General features: G+C 40.9%; 1 protein-coding gene across 1 annotated transcript in view; it reads left to right on the top strand.

Annotated features, from left to right (window-relative positions):
• Positions 1-1965: 1965 nt before the first annotated feature.
• LOC137283713 (noggin-2-like) overlaps positions 1966-17822 on the top strand; it is a 28149-nt gene continuing 12292 nt past the window's right edge. Inside the window, exon 1 of the mRNA XM_067815376.1 lies at positions 1966-2046. The gene's annotated coding sequence lies outside the window, so the exon portion shown is untranslated. The remainder of the gene's footprint in view (positions 2047-17822) is intronic.

The following is a 17822-nucleotide window of genomic DNA, read 5'->3' as shown; positions in this document are numbered from 1 at the left end:
TAAGGACAAAAAAAACCAGCCATACATCCGCCCGAACTCGTCAGCTGAGACGGTTTATGTTCTGCACACTTTCGCACGAGTCATTTTCAGCTTACATTTTTGACGTGTGTCAGGGCCAATAACATACACACATCGTAACGCACTGCAAATAGTGTGCACCTTAAGTGCTTTCCTGAAATGAGAGTTCTCTCCTACCAAGTTGGTGGGATAGCGTTGTCGTTGAAGCTTCTGTTGGTTAAATTAACACTCGAGTTTGATTCTCTAATAATACGAAACGATACGCAAAGTGGAGTAACCAACGTTACACTGAACACCGATCACTGATTCCAGTCATTGGTGGAATGTCTGAAGGTTATGCTTGCAGTTTGAGGCAACATTTACACTCTTCACGAAAAGAGAATATAAATATCAATACCATGTAGTTGAATAGAGATAAGTGTTGATGATAACCATCCATAGCAAACTGTTAAACGTTTGCAACCTTACCACCACACACCCATGTGGTGTATCATATCTGATTTCAACTCCTTCTGGTATATTTTTTCTGATTCTGCTATTCATACAGCGGTTACTGCATTCATCGTTAGTGTGTGAACGAGCGATGCTGCGCCTTCCAGGCTCGGGTGCCGACATACTGGAAACTGACCAACTGGAAGCTGACCAACGTTTGCGTGCAGTGAACAGGAGCCTGGGCAATAGGTACCAACATACAAAACAATGTCGACGACCTTCCGCATTCAGGGCGTCCCAGGTCACCGATCGAATGATCCGAAACCACGCTATACGAAGCAGTGCTGACAGGGCACATATCAGGTTACTAGAGACTACAAGAAGCAGTATATACTGCGAATAAGGAGTACAATTAAGCGACACACGATAGAGGCAAAAGGCATGGCTTATGCTTGGAAGAGATGCCCCTTTTGTCGAAAACAAGAGTTTTATACAACATCAAGTACATAAAACATTTGATGACTGTTAAAGAGCATCCCAATGGTGCTACTACTGCTCACCTGGATAGGGTCAAGGGTTTTGCCAAGGGTTAATGTTTAATCCCTACGATTGGTGTCCCCCCACACGTCACTGTCAGCTAACATATACACTTAACAAACACTAAGGGTATCCTGAAATACTAAGTCATTACCAAGTATTAGAAGAACAACAAGTGCAGTTGATTAGAACCATTCTATCTGGGAACAACTATGTAAGAAACAGGGACGCCAAAACGCATTCTACATATTGAAAATTTAACTGGAACATGCAAAGATAACGGACCACCGTCAATGTGCCCAGTGCAAAATCTTCATGAATGATGGTCTGTTTATGGTCAAGAGCCATCATGTATGATGCTTTGACAATTTATCTGATGGGGCCAAAGAACATGGCTGGTGAGCTGCGTGTGTATGTCTGGTGCATCTTGTCACTAGATGTATGTTAAGAGCTCGAGAACAAAGTCACCTCATCACGCCTTAAAGATCTTATCAAGGTTGTAATGTGTTCATAGTCTTTGTCGCAGTTTCGGGTTAATCTCACTTTCTCCACAGAGTCTCAAATATGTCGTAAGGGTTTACATAGATAACCAACTATTGTCCTTTGTTGCAACGGCAAGAGCAGCGATTCACCAACTTCTGGAGCGATTAGGGTACGTCTCCAGGTCTAGCCGTACTGGGGAGAAGTTAGGTTCCGGTGCCCAAGGGCTGGTCTCACCCAACAGACGGCACCATTGTCTACGACTCTCGTCTCTCAAACACCAACCTCGCCACTACAGATCTCGAGTCGGTCAGCTTCCGCCAAATCTGCCTCAAAGCAGACGACCTGCTTACCTCGAGCGCGGTACGTGCCGTGGTTCAAGTAGAGATAGAAAGAACAGTGTGGATGTCGCCAGCAGCACCAACAGCGGCCACAATCGCGGATAAACGGTCCAGTGTTAGCGATCTCGCCATCAGCTTGTAGCAGATTCATGGGGAATATAAAATCCACACCGCCGCAACCCCACGAGAACGCTGTTCACTTACCGACGAGGACCGCTCTCTAGGACACTCCGCTCAGGTAAGACATGCTAATTAGTTCTACAGGTGAATTTTGATAACATCTCTATGATTAATAGGAACATGATGCAATCTCTTCTTCAACTGCATAAAATTATTCCAAATAATGTACAAGAAAAATTGTTAAAATTGAGGGCAGTTAAAACAGCAAGAATGTTATTGTGCCAAGTGGAAGTTTATGTACATATCAAAACGGAGGAAACAGAATTATCTTAACGTGTGAACTATACGTGGACAGAGGCAGACAGTCACATATTTCATATGCGCCTCATGGCAATAACATTATGACAATAGTTTATGGCACATAAGCCATTCCTATCTGAATATGCGAGACAACAATCACTACAAAAATGTATATCAATATTTATTAACGACATATGGAATATATATCGTAAAATAAAATAATACGTTTTTGGCAGATTATCACTGAACATTAAACACACGTTTGTCCTGGAAGCAGTAAACAGTAAATATAGATTTCAAATATAAATGTCTAGAAATGTCATCGCGCAAATCGCCAATGATTCGACAATACGCGCTTCGTCCTCCACGACACTGTTATTGCGTGGAGCTTGCGGGTTGTGGATGTGACTTATGATGATAGAGTCGGCGTTGACGGCAGCTGGGTACACCGTACTCGTCGCCCGCGACAGATAGCAGCGACATCTACACCGCATGCACCACTAATTACGCAACGTATTGTCTCCACACACTTCGCGGTCCTCCTTCACAACGTCCAGGATATCACACGATACAGCACGTGTGCCTGGCCGTCTTGTTATTTAAAATCTGGGTCAGATGATAGAAATATTTTCCTTTCACAGAATGTGTTTATTTGATTTTGAGGTCGCATGCTGATGAAACTGCTAGAATGTTTAAGTGAATAATATTTCACGAACATTATTTTCACTGCGTTGGAATTGAAACACATGACAAGCAAATGTTTCACTGCGTTACGTCTCAGGGGGACTTACAGCTTTCTGTTTGGCGTGTCTCTTCGCATTAATTTTGACATGCAACTGCATTTTAAGCAGACGAATCTGTGCATATTTACACGCACTACCCGTGTTTGTGAGTCCGAGGATAATTCGCGGAACTGTTTACAATCACACAATGAGCCCATCAATATCCCATATTTTCCCCTCCTTTGCAGGATCACCTATGACACTTTTTTTTCGCATCGTCTCCACACATAATCTCGTCACAAACTCTTTCCAAATAGTATCCACATATAATCTCGCCACACAAACGTCCCAAACAGTCTCCATATACAATCTCATCACAGACTTTTCTCAAACAGTCTCCGCATACAATCTCATCACAGACTTTTCTCAAACAGTCTCCGCATACAATCTCGTCACAGACTTTTCTCAAACAGTCTCCTCATATAATCTCATTCACAGACTCTTCACATACTATCTCCTCACAAAATGTCATCGCAGAATCTTCAAAACGGTCTCCTCACAAAATTATCTCATCACATAGTCTTCTCACAGTCTCCTCACAATCTTCAACCGTCTGTCTATCTATCTGTCCGCACATGGCGTCTTTGTCTTTCTTCAGGCGTCTGTGTACGTGGATGAGAGTGTGCGTCTGGCTGTAAGTGTGTTTCTGTAGGTCTCTTACCCTAATGTTGAATACGTGCAAACAGGACATGGAAGAAAATGACATTACACTCAAGAACAAGTTCTCATCGTGAAGGTGCCGGGTTAATTACTTGAAACGACATTTCAATACATTCGAGGTATTTTCCTGAAAGGAGTCAAAATTTGCTCTCTACCGACTCGCATTATTATCCTGAAATTGCAAGGTGTCTTTATTTCTTCTTGCAAAAGAGGAACTAAACCTAAGATTTTAAGAAACACCTGCTTTAATCCGCCCCATCACTGTGACACTCTCTGGTTTGCACACATACTCTATACTACCCATCAAAAGTTAGACTCACTAAAAGCATTCCCTGTATGGTGTATGTGTGTGGGTGTGTGGCGTGTGTGTGTGTGTGTGTTGGGGATGGGGGGGGGGGGGGGGGGTGAGGGGAGGGGTACATCGAATGTGAATTACTCCACTAAACTTTGGGGAACCAAACGTAAACCTTATGCATATGAATTGAAAGACGTGCAAATATTGCGCATGTTCACAGCTGCGTTTTGGTGCAAAGTGCCGTTAAGAATTCGCCAATTTTCACAGAGTTTCACCATTTACTGAACTGATGACAATAATCTTTTCAACGTTACGAATTTGTTTTATATTCCATCTGGTCATGTGTAAACAGTACCTTTAAACAGCACGGATTATTTTGCAAAATGTTGTTAGAACAATCGACAGAAGTAAGTACCTACATTTACACTAGTGAGTCTAAACTTTTCATGGGTGGTATTTATACTACGTGTAGCGTTGTAATGGTGACAGTCACGAGCTCGAGGTATGCGATAGGGGGAGTGTCGTAACATGGATAGCGATGCAGTCGAGAAAGTCCTGTATTAATAGGTCCGTACAGTATGTCAGTAACATGGACTGTGACTTGCATTGTGTAGGTATTTACTGTAGTTACTTGTGTACCATTTACAGTTGCGTATCATGGGTAGGAATATACTCTTCATAGTTTTGTTACACCGGTTGTCCCATACCCTGGGTAGGTACGTCCACTGGGTAGTTCAGCAAAATGGATAGTCCCATACCCTGGATAGGTATATCCTTGATGTGTAACTAGGATAGTGGTGTAAATCTAGTTTCCATCCTCAGGGTACATCCAAGACCGCTTCCCTCCCAGGGTAACGACTGTACGATTCATCTACATCTTGACTTATCCGGATAGGAAACAATACCAACCGAACATATTCTGGTCAAAACCCTGTTGTTGGTAATGTTGACAGGACAGGTCAGAATGGTGCAGAACGGAGCTTGCGGGTCCGCCTTGCTGTCCAAGGCTGACGGCATACTGAGTTAGTGCTCATCTACAAATAGCTATACGAGAGATCATGTTTACCACAGCACCATTCAGTTATGTTACTAACGTCAGGTAAACGTCTAAAATTGGTTTTCCACCGATGTCAGATATTTACGTCGATATATGAAACCCTGCAATTATACTATCTTTATTACAGCCTTGCAGGTATGCGCTATGGTTGTAATTTCTTTGAATCGGCCTATCCGATTTTGTCTAACGTGTTCTGATAATACCTGATAATAATGTTTGGTCGTTTTCTTCAAAACATGAGCCTAACCAAAAGATTGGCTTCTGCATGGGACATCGACAATACGATACATTCTTTGGTCTTTGGACAGAAACAGTCTCTAAGAAGACAGTATATCAGAACGCATTTGTTGATATAGTCCGTGGGATGCACTGAGTAGGGTCCCACCATGCAGACAGAGGCGATATGAGCATGCTGATAGGAAGGACTGGGTTTAAACCGGCCGTGTGATCAGATAGGCAGGAACTCGAGCGAAACCAACATCGCACATCTAGGCCAACATGGCGTCCGATCTGACCCAAGCACGTGACATGGAGGAGAACTGTTAAAACCTCGACAACAAAGCTTTGACTTTGGCTATCCCCAGTGTTGTCGATAGTCTCCCTGTGTAAAGGGTTTTCCAGGCTCGTTGCGCGATGGGTTTCAATTACACAACAAGCCCTACGGAGAGATAGTGACATTACCAATGAGCCTTGGGATGGTTTTTCATGGGAACTGTTTCCGAAGCCAATAAATGTGACAAACAGCCCTCTATTTTATGTCTTTAATTCATCTCTTCTCAACCATCTGGAGCTGCAAAACATAATTTGTTGTCTAGTTTTTCCCATCTAGAACTGACAGAGTTCCCGTGGAGGCCTACCAAGTTTAGTGCAGACAGTATAAGCGCGATTTAAGTCAGTCACTTGAGAATTATTGAGTTCATAATACGAGCATTTGGGCGCCAGAAGGGGTCATTATCACCCCGACGTTGAGTCGGTGTATCTTCTACGCTCAGCCTTCTGGTAGGCTTCAGTGACAAGACACTGAGGGCTATATGTTGGAAGTCGGGGCGGGTTAGATTAGATGTAGTATCGGGTTCCAAAACTCTAGTCATGCATGATACATTATGAAAATCACAGTGAGCCATTATTCGATGGAGATCTATAAAAACAAGTTTCTTGTAGCAAGCCCTTTTTGCCATGGGTGATCTACCAGAACTGGTGCATGCCTCCCAGTCATAGTTTACGGATCAGCCGCCACTTCCTCTTCCTTATCGTAACAGACAACAACCAGCGGTCGTTGACCACAATCTCTTCTTACCAAACATCCCTTTTCCCAAAAAGTTTTTAAAACGACATATCATTGCCTCCGTTGTCAGGCGGACGTATCCACCAATGTTTCGTGTCTACCTGCTCCCTACTAAGCATTTGGTAGTAAGGCCACATGAGTGAAAGGCTTACACTGTTTTGTGGACTTGACCTAAGGTTACGTGCTTTAACTAGGCGTCCTTATAGAGATGTGTTCACCGGGAATGTTAGAGATGTATTCACAAGGAATATCAGAGATGTATTCACCAGGAATTTTAGAGAAATAATCCAAAGACGTTTAGTAATATATTCACTGGTAGGAATGTTAGAGATGTATTCACAAGGAACGCTAGAGAAGCATTCACAAGAAGCTTTAGGGATGTATTCACTAGGAATGTTAGAGAAGTATTCACAAGAACCTTTAGGGATGTATTCACAAGGAATGTTAGAGAAGTATCCACAAGAAACTTTAGGGATGTATTCACAAGGAATGTTAGAGAAGTATTCACAAGAACCTTTAGGAATCTATACACTGGAAGGAATGTTAGAGAAGCATTCACAAGAAGCTTTAGGGATGTATTCACTAGAAATGCTAGAGAAGTATTCACAAGAAGCCTTAGTTATGTTTTCACTAGGAATGTTAGAGAAGTATTCACAAGAAGTTTTAGGGGTGTATTCACTAGGAATGTTAGAGATGTATTCCCAAGAACCTTTAGGGATGTATACACTGGAAGGAATGTTAGAGGAGTATTCACAAAAACCTTTAGGGATGTATTTACTAGGAATGTTAGAGAAGTATTCCCAAGAAGCTTTAGCGATGTGTTCACTGGAATAAATGTTAGAGAAGTATTCACAAGAAGCTTTAGGAATGTATTCACTAGAAGGAAAGTTAGAGAAGTATTCACAAGAAGCTTTAGGAATGTATTCACTGGAAGGAAAGTTAGAGAAGTATTAACAAGAAACTTTAGGGATGTATTCACTAGGAATCTTAGAGAGGTATTAACAAGAAGCTTTAGGGATGTATTCTCTGGAAGGAATGTTAGAGAAGTATGCACAAGAAGCTTTAGGGATGTATTCTCTGGAAGGAATTTTACAGAAGTATGCACAAGAAGCTTTAGGAATGTATTCACTGGAAGGAAAGTTAGAGAAGTATTAACAAGAAACTTTAGGGATGTATTCACTAGGAATGTTAGACAAGTATTCCCAAGAAGCTTTAGGGATGTATTCTCTGGAAGGAATGTTAGGGAGGTATTCACAAGAAGCTTTAGGAATGTATTCACTGGAATGTTATTGATGTATACACTAAAAGGAAAGTTAGAGAAGTATTCACGAGAAGCTTTAGGGATGTATTCACCAGCAATGTTAGAGATGTATTCACAAGTAGCTTTAGGAATGTATTCACTAGGAATGTTAGAGGAGTATTCACAAGATCCTTTAGGGGTGTATTCACAAGGAATGTTAGAGAAGTATCCACAAGAAACTTTAGGGATGTATTCACAAGGAATGTTAGAGAAGTATTCACAAGAACCTTTAGGAATCTATACACTGGAAGGAATTTTACAGAAGTATGCCCAAGAAGCTTTAGGAATGTATTCACAGGAAGGAAAGTTAGGGAAGTATTCACAAGAAACGTTAGGGATGTATTCACTAGGAATGTTAGAGAAGTATGCACAAGAAGCTTTAGGGATGTATTCTCTGGAAGGAATTTTACAGAAGTATGCACAAGAAGCTTTAGGAATGTATTCACTAGAAGGAAAGTTAGGGAAGTATTAACAAGAAACTTTAGGGATGTATTCACTAGGAATGTTAGAGAAGTATTCACAAGAAGCTTTAGGGGTGTATTCTCTGGAAGGAATGTTAGAGAGGTATTCACAAGAAGCCTTAGGAATGTATTCACTGGAAGGAAAGTTAGAGAAGTATTAACAAGAAACTTTAGGGATGTATTCACTAGGAATGTTAGAGAAATATTCACACGAAGCTTTAGGGATGTATTCGCTAGGAATGTTAGAGAAGTATTCACAAGAACCTTTAGGGATGTATACACTGGAAGAAATGTTAGAGACGTTTTCTCAAGAAGCTTTAGGGATGTATTCGCTAGGAATGTTAGAGAAGTATTCACAAGAACCTTTAGGGATGTATTCGCTAGGAATGTTAGAGAAGTATTAACAAGAAGCTTTAGGAATGTATTCACTGGAAGGAAAGTTAGAGTAGTATTAACAAGAAACTTAAGGGATGTATACACTGGAAGGAATGTTAGAGAAGTATTCACAAGAAGCTTTAGGGATGTATTCACTAGGAATATTAGAGAAGTATTCACAAGAAGCTTTAGGGATGTATTCGCTAGGAATGTTAGAGAAGTATTCACAAGAAGCTTTAGGAATGTATTCACTGGAAGGAAAGTTAGAGAAGTATTAACAAGAAACTTTAGGGATGTATACACTGGAAGAAATGTTAGAGAAGTATTCAGAAGAAGCTTTAGGGATGTATTCACTAGGTATGTTACAGATGTATTCACAAGAAGCTTGATCTTACAGGACAAATTTTATGGATAGCAACTTCTTAGGTTTATTTTCACGACGTTTCGGGGCATTTTCACGACGTTTCGGGGCTTATCCTAGCCCCCTCATCAGATGAGGGGGCTAGGATATGCCCCGAAACGTCATCAGTTGAGGGGGCTAGGATAAGCCCCGAAACGTCGTGGAAATAAACCCAAGAAGTTGCTATCCATAACATTTGTCCTGTATTACTATGTCAATTTCTAAATGCCTTTGAAGAACCTTGATCTTGATCCAAGGTTACGTGCTTTAACTAGACGTCCTTATAGAGATGTGTTCACCAGGAATGTTAGAGATGTATTCACCAGGAATTTTAGAGAAATATTCCCAAGACGTTTAATTAGTAATATATTCACTGGTAGGGTTGTTAAAGATATATTCACTAGGAATGTTACAGAAGTATTCACAAGAACCTCTCGGGATGTATTCACTGGAAGGAAACTTCGAGATGCATTCACTGTATCCACAAGAAGCCTTATGGACGTATTCACTGGAAGGGACGTTAGAGATGTATCCACAAGAAGCTTTAGGGATGTATTCACTATGAAAGTTAGAGAAGTATTCACTAGGAGTGTTAGAGAAGTACACACAAGAACATTCAGGGACGTATTCATCCAGTATTTACTAGGACCGTTACTGTCAATTCACAAGAAAAGTTGTATGAAAAGATGTATTCACAAGGACCGTTAGGGATGTATAGGTGTGGCATCATTTGTACAGCCCGTCTTTCCAGGTTAGGTTGGAGATGTTTTAGTTCATTCGTCACCATTCAAAGCACATTTAAAGTTAATAATGTACTGTTTGAGTAAACTCTCGTTCAAACGGTAATATTAACATTAAGAAAACATCACATGCCATGTGCCAGTTCCCTGTCGCCAAGTGCTGCACCACCACTTTCACAGTCTAGGATCAGTGTCGAAGCTGAAAATGAGATTCAGAAAGTGTCACATGACCGTTTCGTCCTACCGGGTACAGCGTTGGTACGTTTGGGGGACAGCACATGTGACGCAGGTCCCATTTCCCACATTCTCTGCAGGTATTGTTTGAATATCGCGGACAGCAGCAGAATATCCTATTCCTATACTCGGGACCTGTGGGCAGGATCCGCTTGGCGACCTTAAAGTTCACCTACATGGGTGTACGTATGGCAAACCGTTTTCACGTTTATTCAGGAATTACAGATATCTTCAACTGTTTTAAAGATATCTGTATTATATTTAAAGATATCAATAATGATTTAAAGATATCTGTAAATAATTGAAGATATCTCTAATTAATTTCACATATCCAAAATAGAATTACTGATGTCTCAAAATGTTATAGAGATATCAAGATAATATTTCGTGATATCTCTAAATGTTTTAAAGATATCTGCAAAACAATTACGATCATAATGTACATAATTGTATTAGAAATTAATTCAAGATATCTGGAATTCAATTCTAGATATCTGGAATTCAATTCTAGATATCTTGAAATGATCGGTACGTATCCACAGATGTATTACATATATCTTCAATTCAATTAGAGATATCTCTAATTCAATTATTGATATCTTCAATTCTTGCTATCACTGATATCTAAAATTGTGTTACAGATATCTTGAATTGAATTAGAGATATCTTGAAATGAATTAAAGATATCTTGAATTGTAACGGTTTCAAGATATCTTCAAATACTTCCGGCTACATATCCGTAAATACTTCCGGTTGGAAATGGTTGGTGACCATGCATGTACAGCTCTTACATGCCGAGAGCCGACATGCGGTCAAGACATGATCCTGTATCGCGGCCGAAAACACCGCCTGTATGAATTCTACCCACATTCTCGTGGTCTATTACCCCTTGTGATTTTTTGAGTCAGTTCCTGTATCATCGATAGCGAGCAAACACATGTGGCAATGCGCAACATTTTTATAGTCTGTTTCTGATAGTGTTCTACAGTGGCGGTGCGCAATGTTCATTCGAGCTTTCATTTCCGCCGTTTTTCACTTTTAAAGAACGAATAAACTTCTGGGGTTTTCATACACTTTTAACCATTAACATATAAAAGACTTCTGGTTAGTTTTGTGCGGAACACCAAATTCATTTTTTGAAAAGCTTGTGGTTAATTAATACCGAGTGATTAAAAGTAGCCAAAAAGTCGTCTGCTTCCCTCCTGCTCGTTATGACGAAACCAGAAACAGGTTACGTACATCTGTCGCCAGAACACTGCAGCGAACTGCTGTGACGTCATGTAAGGAAGGGTTTTCGGTTAGCTTTACACGTGTATATAAAATGTGTTACAAGTCCGTAATTTTGCTGATTTCTCGACGTCAACAAAAACATGCAATCATTGCTTTGCCCTCAAGCCAGGGGTCGGGTGACGGTGTCACCATGCACAAACATCCGTCGGACCCGCTTAATTGGTTGTTTGTGAAGCGAGCGTTGAAGAAGCCCGTGGTATATTTTAAATCCGATGGCTGGACCCTCCCTTGCTTAAAGATAGAAAATGCTGTTCAAGATTTGTTTTGATCACGACAAAAAAAACCCAACAAGAACACAAAAGTACCAACTAGTTGTAGTAAATGCTTAATGACCAAAGGGAGTTTGACACTCACCTCGCTTTCAAGAGTGAAATTGTTATATTTTAATCAATGTCCTGCAAAATCCTATAGGACACCAATTAAATACGTATTTTACTACCAGTAGAAAGTACTTTAGATTTTGTTACTCGGTGGAAATACACCTTAATGGCATTCATTCTCAGAGTGGCGGATGTTAGCCACTGGGCGCTGCTGCATTTTTTTTCAAAAATCGTGGCGTCACGGGTTAAATTCAATGTGAGAAATTGTGTTTAGACACACCAGTAAACAAGACAAATTATCGTCGGAAATGTACATGAATTCTACAGTGCCCCACATAGGCATAAATCACATTAATTCACGGAGGCCACCCCTCCGATTGAATGAATCGCGAGTTAAAATTTGTCAAAAAGGTCGAGTTAAGGCATTTAAGTGTCGAAATGAGTAGTTTTAATGACGGGTTTCATTTGTAACGATGCCAATAAATGATTTATAGAATTGTAACACTTGCTTATCGTGAATTTAAGTTTGCTTGGATTTTGAAATCTAACTTTGGGGAATATTTGCTAGCATTGCGTGCCGCCAATGCTGAACACATACAGAAACGGACTATAGAAACTTGGCGCATGCGCCCAACATGTCAGCAAGCCACCTCGCTACCGTTGATACAAGAATTGAACGGTTTACCGGCCTATTATTATCTAAATTCATGGTCATAAAATATTATATCTGGGAGTACATCAATATCAACGTTTTAGTCAAAACCCCACGTGAAATATTTCTAGAACGTCACGAGAAAATACGAGGGGTAGTCGGCCACGAGAATCTGAAGAGGGTTGTGGTGACTTTTTACGTCGCATTGGCATTATTTCGGCCATATAGCGACGAATCTGGGTAGGATGTACAAAAGTGGTGTTCCTGGCCGCGATGCAGGATCATGTCTTGACAGTACAGGTCCGCTTCTCGGCTCTCGGCATGCGCGAGGTGTACATGCATGGTCACCAGCCATTTTCCGAACCGGAAGTATTTAAGGATATGCAGCCGGAAGTATTTGAAGATATCTTGAAATTGAATCTATTCAAGATATCTTTAAATTATTTCAAGATATCTCTAATGCAGTTTAAGATATCTTCAATTCGATTCGAGATATCTTTAAAACAATTTCAGATATCAGTAATCCCTTAGTATATTTTCTCTATTTGAGATATCTTTAATTAATTTCAAGATATCTCTAATTCAATGCAAGATATCATTAATTCTTTTTAAGATATCATTAATATGATTCAACATATCCTTAATTCAATTCACGATATCTTTAATTTTATTGGAGATATCAATAATTATCTCAATTCGAGATATCTTCAATTCAATTCAAGATATCTTCAATTCAATTCAAGATATCTTTAATACCTTAATAAAAGTGAAAACGGCTTGCCATATGTACGTATGATGCAGCACTTAAGGGAAGGATTCGTTGATGTACCTTAGTTGCGTTCCACTTTTACTGAAAAGCATGTTTAAGGTGGTATGCGTAGGTGCTCGTTGTTCGAATCTACGCACGTGCGTGTTCAGAAAGTACATCAGTATTCACTTACCGTCATTGCTAAGATTAACGTTTGCACTGAAACAACACGTGAAGTCATCAATGCAGCTTGGATACAGGTAACCCAATCTTTCACGTCTGATTTGCAACTCCGTTTTTGAAGCTAATGGATCGTATCCGTCATCTCGGTATCTGCACTGCCGGAGACCGGCGTGGAGCTGGGGTGGGGGATGTTATCACCGGATTCAGCAATCCAAACATACAAAAAGACTTAACTAAACAAACTTTTTTAACAAATACGACTTTAGTGTGTGTTTGAATTACAACCGCGGAACTCTCTCGCACAGCCGGTGACTTGCTTCTTGAGTTGTGACGTAGAGTAAAACAAGGCCTCAATGACAGCAGATACTATTTTCTTCACAACTTATTCCAGTATAAACTCGCCCAGCTAATCGAGTAGGCCATTCAACCCTTGTCTATCACATCCAGATTCATATTGCGTTCTCTTTGCTTGGGGATAGTTGTATGCGTGCTGCTCCCTCCTCAGATGAGATAATATTTTTCTTCTGGGAGGCTACAGTCATTCTCTGCAGCTGTCCGTGGTGTTTTTTTCTAATTTTGTTGAATGTAATATCTGTCTTCTTAGGGCACAACAAGCGCCCTTATATTGTAAGCAAACAAACACGACCATTTGCCGTAGATTTATCACAGTCTCCTTGTGTGTTCGAGTCTCGCTGAACCACTGCCGTCTCCATCGACAGTGTTCATAATAAATCACTTCATTTAAACGTATTTTCATTGCGTGTAAATGAAATCTGACGAAGGGAAACAAGATTTCTACTGTAAATAACGTTCCATGGAAACACTTTGAATAGATGGTAAAACACATGTCTTAATGCCAAACGTATTTAAATATGACACACATAAAATGTAGAAAAACGCATCCAAATGTTGCGGAACGTGATACCGCGGTACGTGTGAGTGAGTGAGTTTAGGTTTACTATGCTGTGAGCAATATTCCACAAATATCTAGGTTGGAGGCACTAGAAATTGGATTCATACATTGTACCCATGTGGAGAATCGAACGGATGTTCGGGGTGACAAGCGAACGCTTTAACCACTGGGCTAGTTCGCCGCCTCCAGCCCGGAACCAATCACTACACTTTGTAGGGTTGGTGTCTTTATTTACAGAACATCTAATGTAACTGTTGACAAGGAAGTCTCTGCTTGTATATGAATGCCCGTGTTTGTTGAATCCCCGACGGGAGAGTTTCCACTTAAGGTTGTTATAACCGAGTGTGCAGAAGTGAATATTATTATTCAGTGTAACTAGAAACGATCTTCAGATCCATATACCAGCCTCACGTATCCGATAAATGGCGATCAGATTATCAGCGTTCAGCTAGCAGCACCCAGACTTGGGGCAGCAACGGAGGGTTCACCATAATCTGGTACTAATTCAAGACTAGAATATTGTTTGTCATGTGAGGGAAATTCATTATTATGTTACCTCCCACATGACTGTCGCTTTCTGATTGGCTGAGCGCTCTTAGAAGCAAGGCGCTTCACAATGTACCCCGTTGGCAATGGCAACTCATGCGGTACTTCGTGGTTGTACTTCCTTATCTCGAATAACCTTAACTCACGTATGATGTACGGAAATTACCGATGTGTTGTGAATTCAAGTCAGTGGAGGAGAGATCACTCTGTATCTGTTTTTTTCTTGTGTCATCTGCAAAATCTAGCAATGACTACGAAAAGATTTGCGTCGCATTCCAGTACATATATTTTGACATAATATTCAAATTTAGTCCGTGTGAATACCACGAAGAGAAAGTACACCCCGGCGACTTTATTACGGCAGCATCCGCGGGAAAAAAACAGCAAGATGCAAGATTCGAATCGTTTTATTCATACAGGTTCGCCGAAGTGTATGATCCGATACCCATGCTTAAAACAGTTACAAAATAACACTGAAGTGTTCGGTAAGATATTTTCGCTGTTCACTGGTCCCTCAGGGCCCATGGGCTGGTGTACCCTCGATGTTTGTTCATGTTCCTCTCGCCCTTCAGGCTCAGGAAACATAAACACACATCGAGGGTACATCAACCCATGGGCCCCGAGGGACCAGTGAACAACTTATAAAGTTTCAATTTTTCAGAATGATCTAGCGTCAACGAATACCGCCTGAAAACAGGGTATTGCACATCAGCCAGATACGAGTTTACGCAGTATCGTCTTATAGGTAACTAATGCAGTTGTGTTTCTGGATTATAAAACTCGTGTCTGAGACTCCATGTGAAATACGTTATGCCTGGTAATCAGTCGTAATTCCATTATTCTTTCTATAGAATTATCGTGAATCTGAAACGATGTCGCCAGTATGATAAATAGCTGTAAGCAGGTGCGTTATGAAAAGTGTGAATGGTGCGTTGAACGGTACATGGCAATGCACCACAAAAAGGATTTAAACCAGTAGATGGAAGTTGTGACTGTTTAGTTGTCGCATTTACTATACCAATTGTCACAAAAATAATACTTTCCCCAAACACTTTCCTAAATAACGGCAATTTTGCAATGGTTTACAGATGATAGTGGAACTGTCCTGTTAAACAATTTCATCGGTATTTTTCAAATTTGTTTTTGAGTAATCGTTCATAAGTGCGACTCAAGTTGCTTTGCTTTTCAACTTTTGGGTGAGATCCCTATATACTTTAGGCGAATCCTGGATCAATTATTTGAATTTCCGACTCGTCGGGCTGGTCAAATTTTCAACTTCTGCTGAATCATTACTAACTCATGTGTCGCCACGGAAATATGCAATTTAATTTCCAATATTGAATATCATTTTAATTTATTCAGAAAGGCGACAGTTATGAAAGAATACCAGTGAGACAAGATGTCTCAATCAAAATGGTTCTGTCGCATTGTGTGTCTCGGTCGACTCGTGCACTCAGATATACAGAAGCGATATATTCGGACACTTGACGTAATTCCCACAGACTTACCTCTCAGTTTAGTGTGGCATAAATAATTTTCAAAAAAATAATTTTCGTAAGACACAAGTCAAAATTTGCATATTTGTGAGAAATCAGCTTCTCTACAATTACATAATTCCTGCTTAATTTTTCGTTGCTTATTTATCGAAAATGCAACAGTTTAATCAACATGCACAGTGCCGTGAACTCCTTTAACATGGCGGCCTATGAGATTGTGCCTTGTGGAACCATGCGCAAGTTGATAAATGAGATGTCATTAATTAACAGTGGTCGGACTATCTATTTGACTGATTACGTTGACCTTCACCTTCTAAATGGCGTCACAGTTTGATAACGTCACTGCTGTGTCATAAGGTATTGAACATGCCGGGGACGAATTTCAGCATGATCAGATATTTGCCGGTAAATACAGGGATGTTGTTATGTGTTTACGTGAGAGGAGGAGAAGCTCTCCGCGTCTCCAGCAATCCTAAACTACACGATTCTACTCGAAATTATGAGCTGTTTTCAAATCCTTTTTCTGATACGAACAACAAGTTAGCCACAATAAACACTTGTGTATACACGAGGCAAGGTTTATAAGACGTGTTTAATTAGTGCATCCCTCTCGTCTGCTGGTTGGTCATGTTGGTGAGACTGACTTCCAGACATACACCTCCAACGTCGCTGCGGGCACCTGGCACATTATACTTGACACCGTCTTCTAGTACTGCCTGGAGTTGTAAAATTCCATGTCTTGAAATTCCTTACATTCAAATGTAAATTAGGAGATCAGCCATGTAATAAATACACGTCGTTTGGGGCAAGAGTGTTTGAATGACAGGGACGAATGAGGGGGATCACATGCTAGGACGTCTCACACGTTCTACACAACTAAACGAGCACATAAATACACTCACGTCTTGTTACTTGTCTCAGGAGCATTTCAGAATGTTAAATATGGTGCTTGGTTGAAGGTATTTGGCGGTGCGTACTCTCCGTCGAGGAGTACATCGTTTGTATGGGTATCTGTAAAGTAAACTATGATTACGTCAAGTCACCGGTCTGTCATCACGTCCTGCACAGGGGCACCTTACTGTCATCACGTCCTGTACAGTGTCTCCTGTCTGTCATCACGTTCTGCACAGTGTCACCTGTCTGTCATCACGTCCTGTACTGTGTCACCTGTCTGTCATCACGTGCTTTAAAAGTTTCACCTGTCTGTCATCACGTCCTATACAGTGTTACCTGTCCGTCACCGCGTCGGTTACAGCGTCACCTGACTGTCATCACGTCCTGTATAGTGCCACCTGTCTGTCACCACATGCTGCACAATGTCACCTGTCTGTCATCACGTCTTGTACAGTGTCACCTCTCTGTCATCACGTCCTATACAGCGTTACCTGTCCGTCACCGCGTCGGTTACAGTGACACCTGACTGTCATCACGTCCTGTATAGTACCACCTGTCTGTCACCACGTGCTGCACAGTGTCACCTGTCTGTCACCACGGCTTGTACAGTGCCACTTGTGTTCTGTGTTACCCACAAGCTTGCCTGAAGGAAGGTAATAAGGCATGTTGGCATGTGTTGTAATGCTACATCTGCGCTCTGAGGAACGATGTTGATGACAATGACCCTTGCGGCCGTACGGCAGTTCCTCACTCCAACAGAGACAGTTATCTGACTAAATACCAGGGATGTATAGCCCTAATATACTTCTGCCTGACCTTCGTCTCTTTCTCAATGGTTTGTTGCAAAACAAATAGATGACTACATTACGTATTTACTGTACGCTCTCCTTGACGCTATCAGACGTGACGCGATGTGTGTTGACAGCATTGTCTGATTACGTCCACTCTGAAATGTGGTGTTGA

The sequence above is a fragment of the Haliotis asinina genome, chromosome 5 (assembly GCF_037392515.1).
Source record: "Haliotis asinina isolate JCU_RB_2024 chromosome 5, JCU_Hal_asi_v2, whole genome shotgun sequence".
NCBI classification, from domain to species: Eukaryota; Metazoa; Mollusca; class Gastropoda; order Lepetellida; family Haliotidae; genus Haliotis; species Haliotis asinina.
The sequence above is the reverse complement of the archived record's forward strand: the minus strand, read 5'-3'. Positions and strand labels throughout refer to the sequence as shown.